At 46.3% G+C, this 16,028-nt stretch overlaps 1 pseudogene; it reads left to right on the forward strand.

Moving 5' to 3' along the window:
* The first annotated feature begins 400 nt into the window (after window positions 1-400).
* Window positions 401-15,742, forward strand: LOC137625080 (uncharacterized; annotated as a pseudogene).
* Window positions 15,743-16,028: the final 286 nt, after the last annotated feature.

Here is a 16,028-nt window from a genome sequence, read left to right on the forward strand (position 1 = left end):
GATAGAGCGTCCGCCGTCACATTGCAGAACCCTTGTAGGTGAACTGCTGATAAATGCCATCTTTTCTTTCTTGCCATGCGAAAGATGGCCAACATCACGTGGTTGATGTAGGGCGATCTCGAGCCTTGTTGGTTCAGACATCTCGCTATCACTTCGCTGTCCAAGACCAACTTGATGTGGGCTGATCTGTGAGGGGATAGTTTTTTTAACGTCAGGAGGACTGCCATGCCTTCCAGAATGTTGATGTGAAAGGTCTTGAACAGGGATGACCAGGTCCCTTGAACTTTCCTTTGATGAGAATGACCTCCCCATCCTTCCGTTGAGGCATCCATGTTAATGACTACCGACGGTTTAGGTGGTTGTAAGGGAATAGTCCTTGCTAGGCTCTTGACCTTCGACCATGGCCTCAGAAGCAATCGCAGTAAGATCGGTGTCGGTCTCTGTTGATCTCTTCGAGCGTTTGATGCGTATCTGCTCCAGACTGACGCATCCTTTATAGCTGTGCTCTTAGCACTGGGTCTGTTACTGCTGCGAACTGGAGAGAGCCCAGTACTCTTTCCTGTTGGCATCTTGAAATCTTGTTGGATTTCAGTAGTCTCTTGACAGAACCCGCGATCTCTTCTTCATTGGTGGAATGGAGAGGCGGTGTGACTGCAAGTTCCAGTGGATTCCCAACCATTAACCCTGGAAAGGTATGATGGGTCGTACCCTACAGCATTTTAAAAACCTGTTTTTTTCCCATAAATCATCTGCTGTCTCGAATATGGAAGTGATCGACCTGCAAGGGGTGACTAGTCTGCATGCCATTGTCTGCTTTAGGACTGATTTTTGTCTAACTTCCCTCCTTCCCCGTTTTTTTACCCCCCCACGGGTCGACCTCGACCCTGAAATACCTTTATAGGGGTAAGTGATCAAACAGCAAAGTTATTACATAATTATAAATTGTCGAACAGTGTTGATACTTGTTTGGTTCTTTATAGTTGGAAAGTGTGGGTGGATGGTGTGTCTACCACTTGCATGACATTGGTTTTGGCTTAGATGCCATATATTGCCATGGGGTCCATTTTCCCTCAAATGCTAATTTCTGATTTTTTTTTATTTTTTGCAAATTTCTGATGTTTTTCTATTTATTTTGAATTTATCTTCAATAATGGCCAGCAGGCAGTATTCCCTCGGCATGGATGTCATCAACACACTTCTAATGGAGTTAAAAGAGATGTTGATGATAATATGGAGCTTGCAACCTCATGTGTTTGATATTTATTTCTCTGATAATTTCTCCTTCGTATTTGTCAATATTTTTCTTATGTGTATTAGGTACTTGAAATTGATTTATATAGTGTTTTATTATTATTATTATTATTATTATTATTATCATCATTATTATTATAGATCATAGTTTATGCATATATAATTTGATATTACTTTTTATTGGTCAGCAGTTTCTTATTTTGATTTCATTTTACTTTGATTGGCTACCGATTTGCTATTTGATATCCTTTTACTTTTATTTGTTACTAATTCTATTTTCTCTTGCTGTAAGTATGGTATCAATTTTGTGTTGGTCACATCAAGCTTCCTGAAAGGACTCGCTGTCATAGCTGCCCACCTAAGACTGACCACATGACAAACCCCACTTCTTTGAGGAGCAGGAAGCCTGTTTGTCTATAGCTTCAAACTGTCTTGTATCTGAACTGTACCTGATAGTTATAGCTAGGTTAAATCATGAAACTTTCTTTTTTTTACTACTTGTTTGTATAAATACGAAATTTTAATCTTTACAAAATAGATATCACCCATTTTTTATCTAAAATTTATTTCAAAGAATTTAAATTTTATATGATAAAAATAATTGTCAAACATCCAGAAAGCCATCATATCAGTTTTATTCCAATCCACTAATAATTAGATAAATAAATAACACCTTGTAATTTACATACCCATTCTTCATTTCAAGTGGTAGATTGGGCTGTAAGAGTTGTTGCGGTCTGCGGCCATTTTGTTGACATACCCGAAAGGTAAGTTGGCATATCTCTATATATTCTTGTTCTGTATAGAATTTGTGATATTTTGGTATATTTCAATGCATAAATATCATATTTTATAGGAGATACAATGATTTTCATAAGAAATTTACATTGTGAAACTAGGCCGTCAAAAAATTACCTTTAGATTTCGCCCCTGATATAACAGTAAATTACATCTTAGTGCACATTTTATTATGTATTTCTTTTCTAGGATAATATGAGTTTATTCTATAAAAAGAATTAGCCTCTTCCTATTTCATTTGGGTACCCAAAAAAATTCATGAAATTTGGACAAATTTTTTTAGCCAAAAAAAGTTACCCTTTTTTTTCTCATTTCAGATCTTGATTTCTATGGGTCCAACTCATTTCCAGCAATTACACGCTGGTGCTTTGCCATCTAAGAAGGTGTCCCTAAAGGGATTTATGTGTATATGTATATTTCTATTTTTTGTGAATATTTACGTTTTCTTTTTTTTGTATACTTAAATTTTTAATATATTTCCAATAAATAGTTATTTTGTAGATGGGTATCATTTATATTTTCAGTAGTTTTTAGCATTCTTTGAAGTATTTTTAGCAAGTCAAACAATACAGATTGATGCATAACTAAATTTTTCCTGAATTTTTTTTGGAGTCGGGGTCGCGCGCGACCGAGTATACCCTTAAAGGGGTGTCCGAGTAGCGTACCTATCCAGGGTTAAAACTCTTGAGCTGGAGAGAGGCAAGACTTCTTGTAGTTGATTTTGAAGCCCAGATGTTCCAGGAACTGGATCACCTTTCTGGCTGCCTGCAGACAAGCAGTCTTGGATGCTGCCCACACCAGCCAGTCATCCAGGTATGCTGCTACCTGAACACCTTCTAAGCGTAGTTGTTGTACGACTGTGTCTGCAAGTTTCGTGAAAATCCTTGGGGCTATGTTTAGTCCAAAGGGCATGGCTCTGAAGACATACTTTGTCTTCCTAGGTTGGAGGAGAGGGGGCGGAAGACTGGAAGGTGCCAGTAAGCATCTGCCAGGTCTATTGAGACTGTGTACGCCCCTTTCGGTAACAGGGTCCTTATGTGTTGTAAGGTTAACATCCGGAACTTGTTGTTCGCGATGAACTTGTTGAGTGGAGACAAGTCTAGAATGACTCTGAGTTGGTCCGAGTCCTTCTTGGGAACACAAAACAGTCTTCCCTAGAATTTGATGGACTTTGCTGTCCTTATAACCTTTTTGTTCAAAAGTTCTAAGGTATATTCTTCCAGTAAGGGGGTGTAGTGTTGGAAGAATTGAGGAAATGAAGGTGGAGATCTGTTCCATTTCCATCCTAGTCCATTCTTGATTAGGCTTTGGGCCCAGGGATTGAAGGTCCAACGATCCCGAAAGTGGAGAAGTCTTCCTCCTACCTGGATCATCTCATTGCTTGGATGATCTGGAGGGTATTAGAAGGTGATTTGCCTTTAAGTTAATTCATTGCTCAGCATATAAGATATTCTTTACTAGAGCATTGTAGAAGCTTTAACATGTAACTTCTATAGCATTGTTTAAGTTTGTGTACCAATGTAAATATATAAAAATTCTTTTCTGGGCTCCACCTGTGCCGCTCCGCGAAATGCTCCTTTTGGATCATTTCTAAGGTATATTACTGCTATGAATTACCAGAGAAAAAAGTTGCATAGGAATATGGCAGGGTTGAACTCAGCTCGCTCACCTATAAGGTGTTGGTATAATACTGGGGCGTGATAAATCACAACCAGAGGTCTCACACCATTTAGACATCTCCTTCTCAATATCCCCGTTACAGCGAGGTGCCGTTCAACACCCACCACTGAAAGCTACTACCACCATCTCGACCCACACCAATGACGTCACTCCTTTTTCATAGCATCATCGCTCTCCACTGTTGTGATTTTGGCTGTGTTTTTTCGGTGTTTTTTCTTCGTTCTAGTGCAAGATGTCGGACGTCCAAGTCTCTCCATCTAAATTAAGTACTAGATCTATGAGTTCTGAGCTTTTGGAGGTAGCATTGCCCTTATTTTCACTTTTATTAGAGTTTTTGTTTTTTCCCCTTTCGTTGGCCCCGCTCCGCGGCAGCCATGTTGGCTTGCTACTTCCTTCACTCGTTCTTAACGCCTTGCAGTTAGTCTTCTATACTAATTGTTTTTCGTTTTGAACCTTTTACACTGGAGTTCTTACCGATTAACACTTTGCTATTATGATATTATACTACGTATCATAGTTTTTGAACTTAGGTTGGCTTGCTTGCTCGCCTTCGAGGCGCGTTCCTGGATGGTTTTTTGATATCGTGTTATGGTGTTTTTTTATCTAGTTTTTATTCCATATTACCACCAAGTTAAGTTTACGCTTAGTTCGAGTGGGACTCTCGCTTGGCAGTTTTTATTTAGTTTTGTTTTCCTACCGATCGGCATCTACCCGATTTAGAAGTTATGTTGGCCCCCCTGTCCAGCTCGGCACCTACCCGCGCTGGAAGGCTCGGCTTGTTTTTCTTTTTCCCTGCCATTCCCCTGCGTCCCTCTCTTACTATTTTATTTTAGCTTATGCATGCCTTATAACCTAGTTCAATGTGTCACATTATTTTACATTTTATTATCCATATATGATCATTCCGTTTTGTTATTTCGTAGTTCCATCGGTCAGGTTGGTACTCCTGTCCTCCCTCAGTCCCACGTGATCGCCTTGAGCTCCCCTATTGGCTAGTTCTCGCTGCCTCCTCCCTCTCCCCCTATCGGTGTATGGCACCCCATACCTTCCTTCCCACTCCAGGGATACCTCACGTCTCTCAGAGACTTTGGAGTCGGCTGTTTTGCCTTATGGGTCGAGTCCTCTCATTCCCCAGCCTTCCTCCCCCCACCCCCCTCCCATCCCTCTCCCGGGATACCTACTGACTCCTTCCCCTAGTCGGAGCCGAGAACAACTATCGAGGTTTTAGTCTAGTACGCTCACTTACATGCCTTGTCGTAGCCATTTTTCTTCCGCCGCTCTGATTGGCCATCGGTCGGGTGGGGAGATCTCGGCTGTGTATTGGGTTTTCAGCGTGATTCCCTCCGTTACGTTCCGCACCCTACGGGACCCCTACGATAGTAGTCCTTTTTCATTAGCGGGGAATCTCGTTAGTTTTTATTTATTGAGTTTTATTGAGTTTTGTTATTGCTTATTGTCTCGGTTCGTTAAGGTCCTTGTGGCTGGCGGGGAGTCTTTGGCTCCTGCCTCCCTCCCTTTTCGACTCGCCTACCCCGGTAGGCAGGTTGTGACCCCCGGGTCCACCTCAGTTGTCTCCTCGGAGCCAACGGTATAAAAAAGGGATTTTGACGAAGGAAAAATCTATTTCTGGGGAGAGACCTGTGGCGCCCGGTGAAAAGAGTCCTTCTTATATATCTTTTCTGATAAAACCTTCCAATTATACCAGAGAAAGATAAAAGCATGGAATGCTGAGGTTACAAGCCTCGCGCGAGCACCTTTTGGGTGTCGTGTATAAAGCAAAGGCGCGTGAAATCCACTATTCACAGGTTGTCTTCCATTTAGTTAATTCCTTCGTCAAAGGGATGGGCCGATACAAAGGCCCTAGCCAACCACCAGCGCCACACCACCCACGCCACGACGCGAGCGCCATCTGAACAACATCCTTCTGTATTGGCCATGATGGCTTGGAAAGGAAAGGGTGGGATCGTGTAAAATAAAGGGGAAGGGTTTCACCGGGCGCCACAGGTCTCTCCCCAGAAATAGATTTTTCCTTCGTCAAAATCCCTTTTCTGGGTCGACCTGTGGCGGCCGGTTAAAATGTACCAGAGAATGCCTTCCAAGCCCAACAATAACTACTAATTTAATAAGGGGAGAGAAACAACACCATGTAAAGAAAATCATATATAATTAAGGTAAGTAGGCATAAAACATAAACTAGCCACAGGGCATAGTGAGGGTAAGGTTAAACAAACATGATAACAGGGAAGCCTCCGAGTATCAGAGGAAAACATGCAACAAAACTGACATGGCTAAGAATATCCCAACCCGATAACTACGGTGAACAATGATAGTTACAATCATATTAACCTAATATGTAATAAACTTAGGGCTAACGAACCACCAAGGAAGCGGCGTCGTGGTGCGAGTGGCGGGTAGGAGGGAGAAGAAAAGAGATGGATGAAAGGAAGAACAAAAGATCACTGGGGAGAGATAAGGCTCCCAGCTGCAACCGTTGGGTATTTAAGAGCCTGTAAGTTCTTTAGATAGTGGCGTTTGAAGACCATAGGAGATTTCCAACCCGTGTACTTTTTAAGGTCATCAAAGTCCATATTCTGGAAATAATTGATGGAGGTAGCTACCGACCGGATATCATGAGCACGGGGAAATGATCTCGGATTGGCTTGTTTCATGAAGTATAGGATCTGTTGCCTAATACCCCGTATGGAAATGGTACCTCCTTGTTCTCTGATAAACAAGGGGCCAGACGATCGGGTAGCAGTCCTGGCTAAAAAGGCCCTGAGAGTGGTGACCGGACATAGAGAAGTATCTTGGAGAAGAGGAATAATCTTCCAAGGGGACCACCTATTTTGGGGGTCCTCGTTTTTAGCTAGGAACGCCCTGTCTGGTGAAAGAAGTACTTCACCTGAAGGGAGGAAATCCATGTTTTCTGAGTTTCGTGAGAGAGCTGCTAGTTCTGAGATTCTAGAACCCGAGGCCAAAGCTGTTAAAAATAAAGTCTTCCTAAGAAGAGTGATATAGGAGCAGGATTCGTTGTGTGTCGGAGGCCAGTTTGAGGACATCATTTAGAGACCAAGAGACCTTTGGTGGACGAACCGAAGGTCGAAGCCTAGCACATGCTTTTGGAATAGACGAGAAATAAGACTCCGCCAGGTTAATGTTAAACCCAACCAGGAAGACTTTCCTCAGAGCTGACTTAATGGTGGTTATAGTGCTAGCTGCTAGGCCTTTGTCAAATATGGACCTAAAGAAGGAGATGGCTAAATTAGGAGTCATAACCGAATGGTCTGAAGTCCTTAAGAAATCTGCTAGTTTCTTAACTGCCGAATCATATTGGCGAATCATAGAGTCCCTTTTGTCTGATTCTATAAAGAGGACATTATCTGGGTCGATGTTTGCGTCCCTACGCGCCGCAAACTTCATGAAATCCACAAAGTTAGGGTTTTGGCTATCCTTGAGGAATCTGACACAGTCCGAGTTTGGACCACTTGGGTCAGTTTGGGGAATGGGATCCGGAAGGGACGGAGTTTCAACTCGAGGAGGAGAGGAAACCAACTGCTCTTTGGCCAGTGAGGTGCCACTAAAGCCACTGCCCCGTTGAAGGAGCGGAGTTTGTGCAATACTTTCAGTAGAAAATTCACTGGAGGGAATAAGTAGATCTTCTGCCAATGGTTCCAATCCAGGGTTAATGCGTCCATGGCATAAGCCTGAGGGTCCAGGTTCGGTGTCACATAACATGGGAGTTTGTGATTGAGTCAGGTCGCGAATAGATCTACCTGGAGACCTGGAACCAGCCTGAGTATCCACCGGAAGGAGTGCCTGTCCAGGGACCACTCCGATTCCAGTGGGCTCGTCCTGGATAATGAGTCTGCTATCACATTCTGGACTCCTGCTAGGTGAGTTGCTGACAGGAACCAGTCTTTGTCGGCTGCCAAGGCGAAGATAGTGACCAGGATCTGATTCAGGTTGGGTGATTTGGACCCCCCCCCTGTTGAGGCAGTGGACTACGGCCGTGCTGTCTGAGACTATGATGTGGGTCGACCTCGGAGGAGAGATTCTCTTCAGGGTCAAGAACACCGCCATGGCTTCGAGAACATTGATATGGAACTGTCTCATGGCGAGTGACCAAGAGCCCTGAAACATCTGATGTTGGGAGTAACCCCCCCATCCACTCAGAGACGCGTCGGTATGAATTGTCACTTGTGGAGAGGGGAACTGTAGAGGAACCGATTTGGAGAGGTTCCTCCTTTCGGACCATGGTTGTAGTCTCATTTTCAAGACAGAGGGGATCTTCGAGGTCTTGTCTCTTAGAGGTATTGTCGCTCTCTCTCTCCAAACTCGATTGATGTCTTTGAGTTTGGCTTTTAATAGGAGATCGGTCAGTGAGGCAAATTGGAGAAGGCCGAGGATTTGTTCTCAAGCTCTTCTGGACACCTGTTTGTGTTTGAGAAAGTTCCTGACCTTGGAAGCTATCTCCCTTACCTTCTTGGGAGGAAGGGAGAGCTTGTGCTTTGAGAGGTCCCAACGGATGCCTAACCATTCGAAGTGGCTTGATGGTTGTAGGCGGGACTTCCGGAGGTTGACTTGGAAGCCCAGTTTGGCGAGAAAATGGAGTACCTTCGACGTAGCTCTGTTGCATTCCTGGTGCGACTGGGCCCAAATGAGCCAATCGTCCAGATAGGCGACGATCTGTATCCCTTGGTGTCTGAGTTGCTCGAGCACCGTCTCCCCCAGTTTCGTGAATATCCTGGGGGCAATGCTGAGACCGAAGGGCATGACTTTGAATGCAAAGGCTCTCTTGCCGAGACGGAAGCTTAGGTAAGGAGAGAAGTTTCGAGCTACTGGGACATGATAATAGGCGTCGGTAAGATCGATAGAGGTGGTGACGGCCCCACGGGGAAGTAAGGTCCGTACCTGAGAGATAGTCAGCATACGGAACTTGTCGCAAAGGATGTAAGAGTTGAGCTTCGACAAGTCCAGAACTACCCTCAACGCCGACGAGTCTTTCTTCGGGACTGTAAACAGGCGGCCTTGGAATTTCAGGGATCGAACCCGTTTGATTGCTTTCTTCTTGAGTAACTCCGCGGTGTACTCTTCCAGGATGGGAGTGGGTCTCTGGAAGAAGGTCACTGGTGGAAGAGGGGATCCCTGTAACCATTTCCACCCCAAGCCCCTGGATATTATGCTGTGAGCCCATGGACTGAAGGTCCAATGGTGCCGGAAGTGATAAAGTCTCCCTCCTACCGGCATCACATAATTGGGAGGGAGTGAACTTGGGGCCCCTCCCTCCACGGGAACCCTTTGCTCAGGCTCGCCGCGTTGGCGGAACTGTCCTCTACCTCTGAAACTCCCTCTTTGGTATCCACGAAAGGAACCGGAGGATTCGTAGGCAGGGTTGTATGCAGGAGAGGACATCCAAGAGGGGTTGGGCTGTGTACCAGGGGGAGCGGCGAGGTAGACTACCTGCTGAGGAGGCGCCTGTTGTCGAGAAGTCGAGGCAGCGGCAGACTGTGGAGACGAGGTACCCCGGGCCGTCTTGTAAGGACTAAACCTCTGCTTCTTCTTGAAGAACGTGTGTCTCTGGGGTTCGAACCTCTTTTTGGCTGAGAGGCCCCACCTTACCTGCAAATTCTGGTTTGCCCTCGCCGCGTCCTGAAGAACCTTATCCACCTCGGTCTGAGGGAAGAAGGTCTTACCCCAACAGGAGGAGGCTATCAGCCTATTCGGTTCATGCCTGATGGTGGCCTCAGACAGAACGAACTTCCTGCAACTAACCCGAGCTGACCAGAAGTCATGGAGGTCTATTTGGTAGGACAGCAGCTGGTTCTTTGTGGCGACTCTGAACAGCGTTTCCTCTGGGTAAAGAGATGCTAGGGACTCCATGGAGGTGATGGATTGGAGGGACCTAGCTAGTCTAGTACGGGTCTCGAACTCAGTTTTGAGAAGACACTCTATTAATCTGGGAAGCTTCTCAGAGAAAAGAGTAGAGGCACAGTCCGGGTCTAGTTTCCCCACCGTGAAGGTAGAAGCCGCAGCATCCCAGGTTGCAGAGGTACCCGGAATAAGCAAAGGGGTGGGGTCCGTCTCTTTGAGAGCCGGCATGGAAGAGCCTTCCTTGATGGCCTGTATAGTCAGCTCTGTGACTTTGTCTATGAGCGGCAAAGAGATGGAGGCCGCTGTCGTAAAAATAGTGTAGGCACCTTTGTGTGGGGTGAGCTTGGAGTTAATACATCCCCACTCTGATAGTGTTCTGGCCCAGATAGCCTGGGCCTGCTCTTTTGGAAATATCACCGTTTCCTTCGGTACCTTGTCCATACGGACCAATGCATGTTCCTTTAAACGTACAAAACCATTGAACGGGAATGCTAGGCCCGGGGGATAGAACTCCAGGTCCTCTAGAGGGCGGGTGCCTATGCCCTCCAGAGTTAGGGAACCATCTAAGTATGGGGCATGCAAGGCAAACCGCCAAGGATTGTTTTTATCGAAGGGCGGCAGCTTCGATGCGTCTGGAGCAGAAGGGGGAGGAAACTGAGTTCCGGCGCGGATCAGAGTAGCCATCATATTCTTAATCTCTGTTATCGCCCCAGAGTGATGTTGAACTTGATCTCTGACTAATTCTATGACCAGTTCGATGGGGACGAGATCACCCCAGGGTACCTGAAAGCCACCCGTTGGTTTTGTCTTGGATTTGGTAGACTTAGACTTCTTAGGAGTAGTGGTTTTACGAGGAGCAATATGAATATCAGGAGCTGTCGAGGGTCCGGGGACCGGTGACGTTGATACTGGCAAAGCTGAAGTCTTATAAGTTCGAAGTGGCTTCACCTTGGGTCGTACGGAGGCAGAGGGATCCCGAGGAGAAGCCTTAGAGTTATCAAAACCTAGAAAGGAAGAGGTAGGAGAGAAAAGGGTTTCCACCAACTCGGCACCACTTACCTGCTCGTCCCTGGGTTCTACGTCTATATCCAGATCCGCCACGTCCAGCGGTACGAGGGGTTCGTCCTCCGCGGAAATGGTGGCCCTGACTTCTTCAATTAAGGGGGCAGCAAGGTCAGGGGAGACTGCAGCAGTAGTCGACCTTGGGAAGAGGCGGGAGGCCATGTCTCCATCGAGGAGATAGGGTGCGCCAGACGGGGCATTCCTGCCGAAGCCCGACACCCACGGACGAAGAGTAGCCCTTGCTGAACGAAGAGAGACATCATCGGCCTGTAAGATTTGCAGTGATTAGTGATGCAGGAGGGGGTTTGCTCTCCAAAATATACTGTGTATATCATATTCATGTCTATATTAGTGTCTGCCAACGAGAAATAAGGAACAAAGGGAAAACCCACTTACATCATCGTTCAGTAGAATTGACGACAGCTCGTAACAGAGCGAGCACAAATCTGGGAACCAGACCATGTATTGGGCCTGTCCCGGTTCCTGGATAAAGGGGTTGGAGCAGTGCGCATGAGACCGGCAGAGGTCATGCCCAACGGGGTCGTTGAACGAGGCAGGGCATCCTTCGGCAGTGCAACGGGCCTTCTGTAAAAGAAAGGAGACATGAGTCTGGTGTTTCTTGAAACTCTGACAAGGGGATAAAAAACCCTATTATTCTAGAGTTCCGGCACTCACTGAATTCCCTAAGCACCAATATTGCATTTAACTAATAACCGAATATTACTTTTAAGATGATACCGCCCCATACCATTGTTGGCACTTTAATATTCAATTGTTTGTATATTTGTAATTTACCTAATGTCTGTTAATGACATAAGGATAAATAACTTAAAGCAATCTGCCGACCTCCGAGGGTCGGGGAAGCAGTGACATGCCCTTAAAATAAATATAAACACCAGCCTTAGCTAAAGGCAAGGCAAATATAAGTGTGAAGTGTATGGGCGACCTCCGGTGAAGCCGGAGCGTAATGAGATGTCCTGAATAAAGCAGCCTTAGCTAAAGGCAAGGCAAATATAAGTGTGAAGTGTATGGGCGACCTCCGGTGACGCCGGAGGATAATGAGATGCCCTGAATAATTCAATTGTGGCTAATAATTCAATTGTGAAAGATATAAAAGCCAAGCCGCAGCTAAAGGCTAAGGCTTAGATCAAAGCAAAGCGTATTTACGATCTCCGGTGAGGCCGGAGGGAGAAGAAAGGTCTTGAATAATTATTGTGAATAAAAACACAATTGTAATAACAATGGCTATTGTGGATATGGCCGTGGCCTGAGACCGCAGTAAGGGCCACCGGAGGATCGTATCTAAACAATATGAAGCCCGTCCCATGTAGTAAACAATATATAAATATAACAATAGAACGAATGTCATTGAGAATCCCTCATGGTGGAGTAGAACTCAAGGCGGAGTGGAAAACGTTCATAACTACTCCCGAGCCGTAACGGGGAGAGGACGAAACACGGACCTAAAATAACGCTAACAATTGAAAAGTAACCAAAAATAAATAACTCGTAAGTTATCATACACCCAGAGGGGGAGAGGTGAGGGAGGGAGAACCCGTTGAACGCACAAAACGGAAAACGGGAAATCCGCTCGCCCACCGGAGCTAAGAAAGAAAACGAGAGAAAGGGGTAACTCATGACTGCGAACAGAAAACGGGGGACCCCAAGCTCTCGCTCTCTTTGACACAATATCAGGACTAAAAATCACACAACACTATTATAAACGTATAAAATAAAAATGTACATCAAGATAAGACTACGAACGAAGAATAGCATCTGCTAAAACTTAAAATAAATAGCACAGTCGAGTGACGAACGCCCCGGAGGGGCGGGTACTAAACAATAACAAAGCTAGACCGCTATCTCGTTCGTAGGCTGGACTTGCTAGCAAAAAGTACCATGAGCATAAAAACACAAAAATCATAACGGTTCTAAAGGCATAAGGCCAGGGACTTAACCAAGATCCTAAGTGACAGAGTACTAAACGGGCAGACAAAGATGAATTCCCAAACAAGTGAACAAACAATGGCCGCCGTGAAGGGCCAGACGGGAATAATAAAACAGACTATACTGAATATAAAACAAAAGCCCGGTCCTATAAAAAGCTGACAAAACAAACTATGGTACTTAACATTGGAATGTGTGAAGATGGAGCTTCGGACATGACAAAATAAATCCACGATTGATAAAAAAGGTCGAGAGCACCACAAAAAAATTCCACACTAAGAAGTCCAAAAAGAAGGATGATGTTCAGATGGCGCTCGCGTCGTGGCGTGGGTGGTGTGGCGCTGGTGGTTGGCTAGGGCCTTTGTATCGGCCCATCCCTTTGACGAAGGAATTAACTAAATGGAAGACAACCTGTGAATAGTGGATTTCACGCGCCTTTGCTTTATACATGACACCCAAAAGGTGCTCGCGCGAGGGTTGTAACCTCAGCATTCCATGCTTTTATCTTTCTCTGGTATAATTGGAAGGTTTTATCAGAAAAGATATATAAGAAGGACTCTTTTCACCGGCCGCCACAGGTCGACCCAGAAATGTCAATATTATTATAATTTATTCTATACTTCCCCGGTACCGACGGGATAGTATATCTCCCCACATTCTCGACAATGCTCTTATTGAATGATCATAACTAAATACGGATTTGTTTTAACTTTTCATTTTTACCTATGCTAAGTTTTTTCCACCCCGATTATTATACCGGTTCGGAATGTTATTCTTAGTCTCTATCCCGGTTTTATATACCGGTTTAATTTTAGTACGCGGAGCACCCGGGTTCCCCTTGGGATACTAACCTACTATGGGATACTTATGTATCTTTATTATTACAGGTGGTCCGCTGTCAGATGACAGCCTGTGCGGCCGTACTCCAGCAAGCGTGCGGCCACGATGTTTGTAGGTCGCATGCCCACTGTGCTGTCCAGGTGGACGACCTGATCGTCTGGCATCCAGACAACTGTGTGGTCTGCTACGGGCTCGTCTCCACGCTTACCTCGGATTCGGTAGGTGCCCCTGTCGTTACTATCTAGATTTACTTGGGATTTAATCTTTGGATTTTCTTTATTTCCATTGTAATCTCTGACCGAATTTAAAATTTTTAATCTCGGCCTTCATGTATTTTACACTTCCTTCGACGAAGTCTCTTTGTTATTAGTAACGGTTTATTCTCTTTCAGAGCTCTCAATCTTCTAAGACCTCTGCCTTGGCGACCCTTAAGGTCTGGGTCGGTGGGTTCGCTCGCAATGTCAAGGCTAAGAAACCATACGTCTTGTCCGAGGAAATGTGTACCTTGATATATCCGAACGCCAAGACCTCGGCTGCGGTCCCCAAGGACGTAGCGGACCCTATCATCGCTAACATCAATGAAGCTCTGCTCCTGTCTGAGGACCACGAAGTGATGGGGGAAGCAATCGTGGAGGACGTCGCGGCTATCAACCTCGACATCGAACCCATGGCTCTCGACGAGCCAGAGCTAGGTAGGGAGGTAGGTGAGGCAGGTGGGTCCCGGGCTAAGATTCCTCTCCTTAGTCCGTCTTTTTCTACTTCTTCCGCTAATTCTTCTTTTCAGGGGTTCTTGGGGAAGCACATGGCTGATATCAGGCCACGTCCTGTTGCCCCTAAGATTAAATCTTCCCGTAGACCCTTACTGAAGACCCGCAAGTCTTCCAAATCCCCTAAGTCAACCAAGACTTCGTCTTCCAGAGTCCCTAAAGACTCAGCTGTTGCGTCTTCTTCCTCTCTTGGGTCGAGGGCGAAGACAGGCTCCAAAACCAAGACCCCGGTGGCTTCTTTCGACCCGGACACTTTTTCCAGCAAATTACTGGATCAGATCGGTTCCCTGATGACGTCCCTCACTGAGAGGGTACAACACCAAGAGAGTCTCGTTGAGAGCCTCATGCGGTCGGGACTGCCACAACAACAACAGTATGTCATCCCGGATGCCTCTAAGCTCCCGGAGTTTGTCAAGAGCAACCCGTGGAGAATGGCCTTGCACTCCCCTTTCAAAGATGGCATGCTGACCATCGAGGGATGTGGCACCCGGCCTATTGAGGACTTCGAATTCTACCCTCCGGGTCTCCAGTTCCCCTTCCCCGGTTTTGCTCGTCTAACCGAGGAGGTTCTTGTAAGACTGGGTAAAGTTCCCAAGGAAACGGTGATCTATCCGAAGGAACAAGCTCAGTCTACCTGGGTTCGGACCCTGAACGAGTGGGAGTGTGTGAATACCATGCTCACACCACATAAAAGCTCCTACACGATGTTCGTGGTAGACGAGCAAACCCCCACTCCGTGTGTCACCAAGATGATGGACCTCGCCCATCAAGCTATCAACGAGGACAAGCCGTTACCGCAACTGCGGGAAACGGACCTGACTTCCCTCCTGTTTCCGGGAGATCACGAGTGCTGGACCAACGCCCCAGCCACGTTCACGGCGGGCAAACTAAGTGCTGACTGTGCTTCCACACAGTTTAGCGAACGTCTTCCCAGGCTTCCGGACTCCTTAATCCGCCTCGAGTTTGAAACCCGGACCCGACTAAGTAGGTCAATTAACTCAGCTACAATGGCTGAAATTACCTCTTTGATGTACGAGGAAGAACCCCTTTTTAAGGTTCTAACAAAGTCTTTGCTTCAGATCTTGCTGTCTGATGCCTAGGACTTCCTTGCAGCCAGACGTCGTTGCCGTAGACACGTCTTGTCTGAGGCCACCATTAGACATGAGCCTAACAAGCTCATCAAAGCCCCGATCTGGGGTCCCGACTTATTCCCGGAGGACCTTGTTAATAACGTCCTCAGCGAGGCTGCCAGGGTTAACCAGAGCCTCAAGGTTCGGTGGGGCCTAGACCCCAGACGTAAGTTCGAACCAGCCGGCAACCAATCTCGGGGTAGGAAGAGGTTAAGGCCTTTTCAATTCTCCCAAAACCGTCAGCCACTTCAAATAGTCCAAACCATCCCGGTATCGCAGGGGAGTCAACCCTCCACTTCAAAGGGACAACCCCAACAGCAGTACGTGTTGGTCCCTCAGTCTCAGGTAGCAACTACCTCGTATGCTACTTCCCCTGCCTTTAACCCTAGGGCGTGAGAGGAACTTTTCGTAACAGAGGTGGCGGAAGGGCCTTCCCCCGAGGCCGAGGATTCCGCGGAGGCCGAGGAGGCAAATCCGCAACGAACCATTGAGAATCCTCGGGTAGGGGGAAAAGACTACATCTTTCGGAATCATTGGAAGTTCAGCAATTGGGCCTTCAGCATAATTTCCAAAGGTCTGGGGTGGAGTTGGATAGAAGGGCCCCCTCCACCAACCAGTTTCCATCAACTTCCAACGAAGGAGCTAGCCTTATATGCAAACGATCTATTGCAGAAGAACGCAA

Source organism: Palaemon carinicauda, chromosome 31, assembly GCF_036898095.1.
Source record: "Palaemon carinicauda isolate YSFRI2023 chromosome 31, ASM3689809v2, whole genome shotgun sequence".
NCBI lineage: Eukaryota > Metazoa > Arthropoda > Malacostraca > Decapoda > Palaemonidae > Palaemon > Palaemon carinicauda.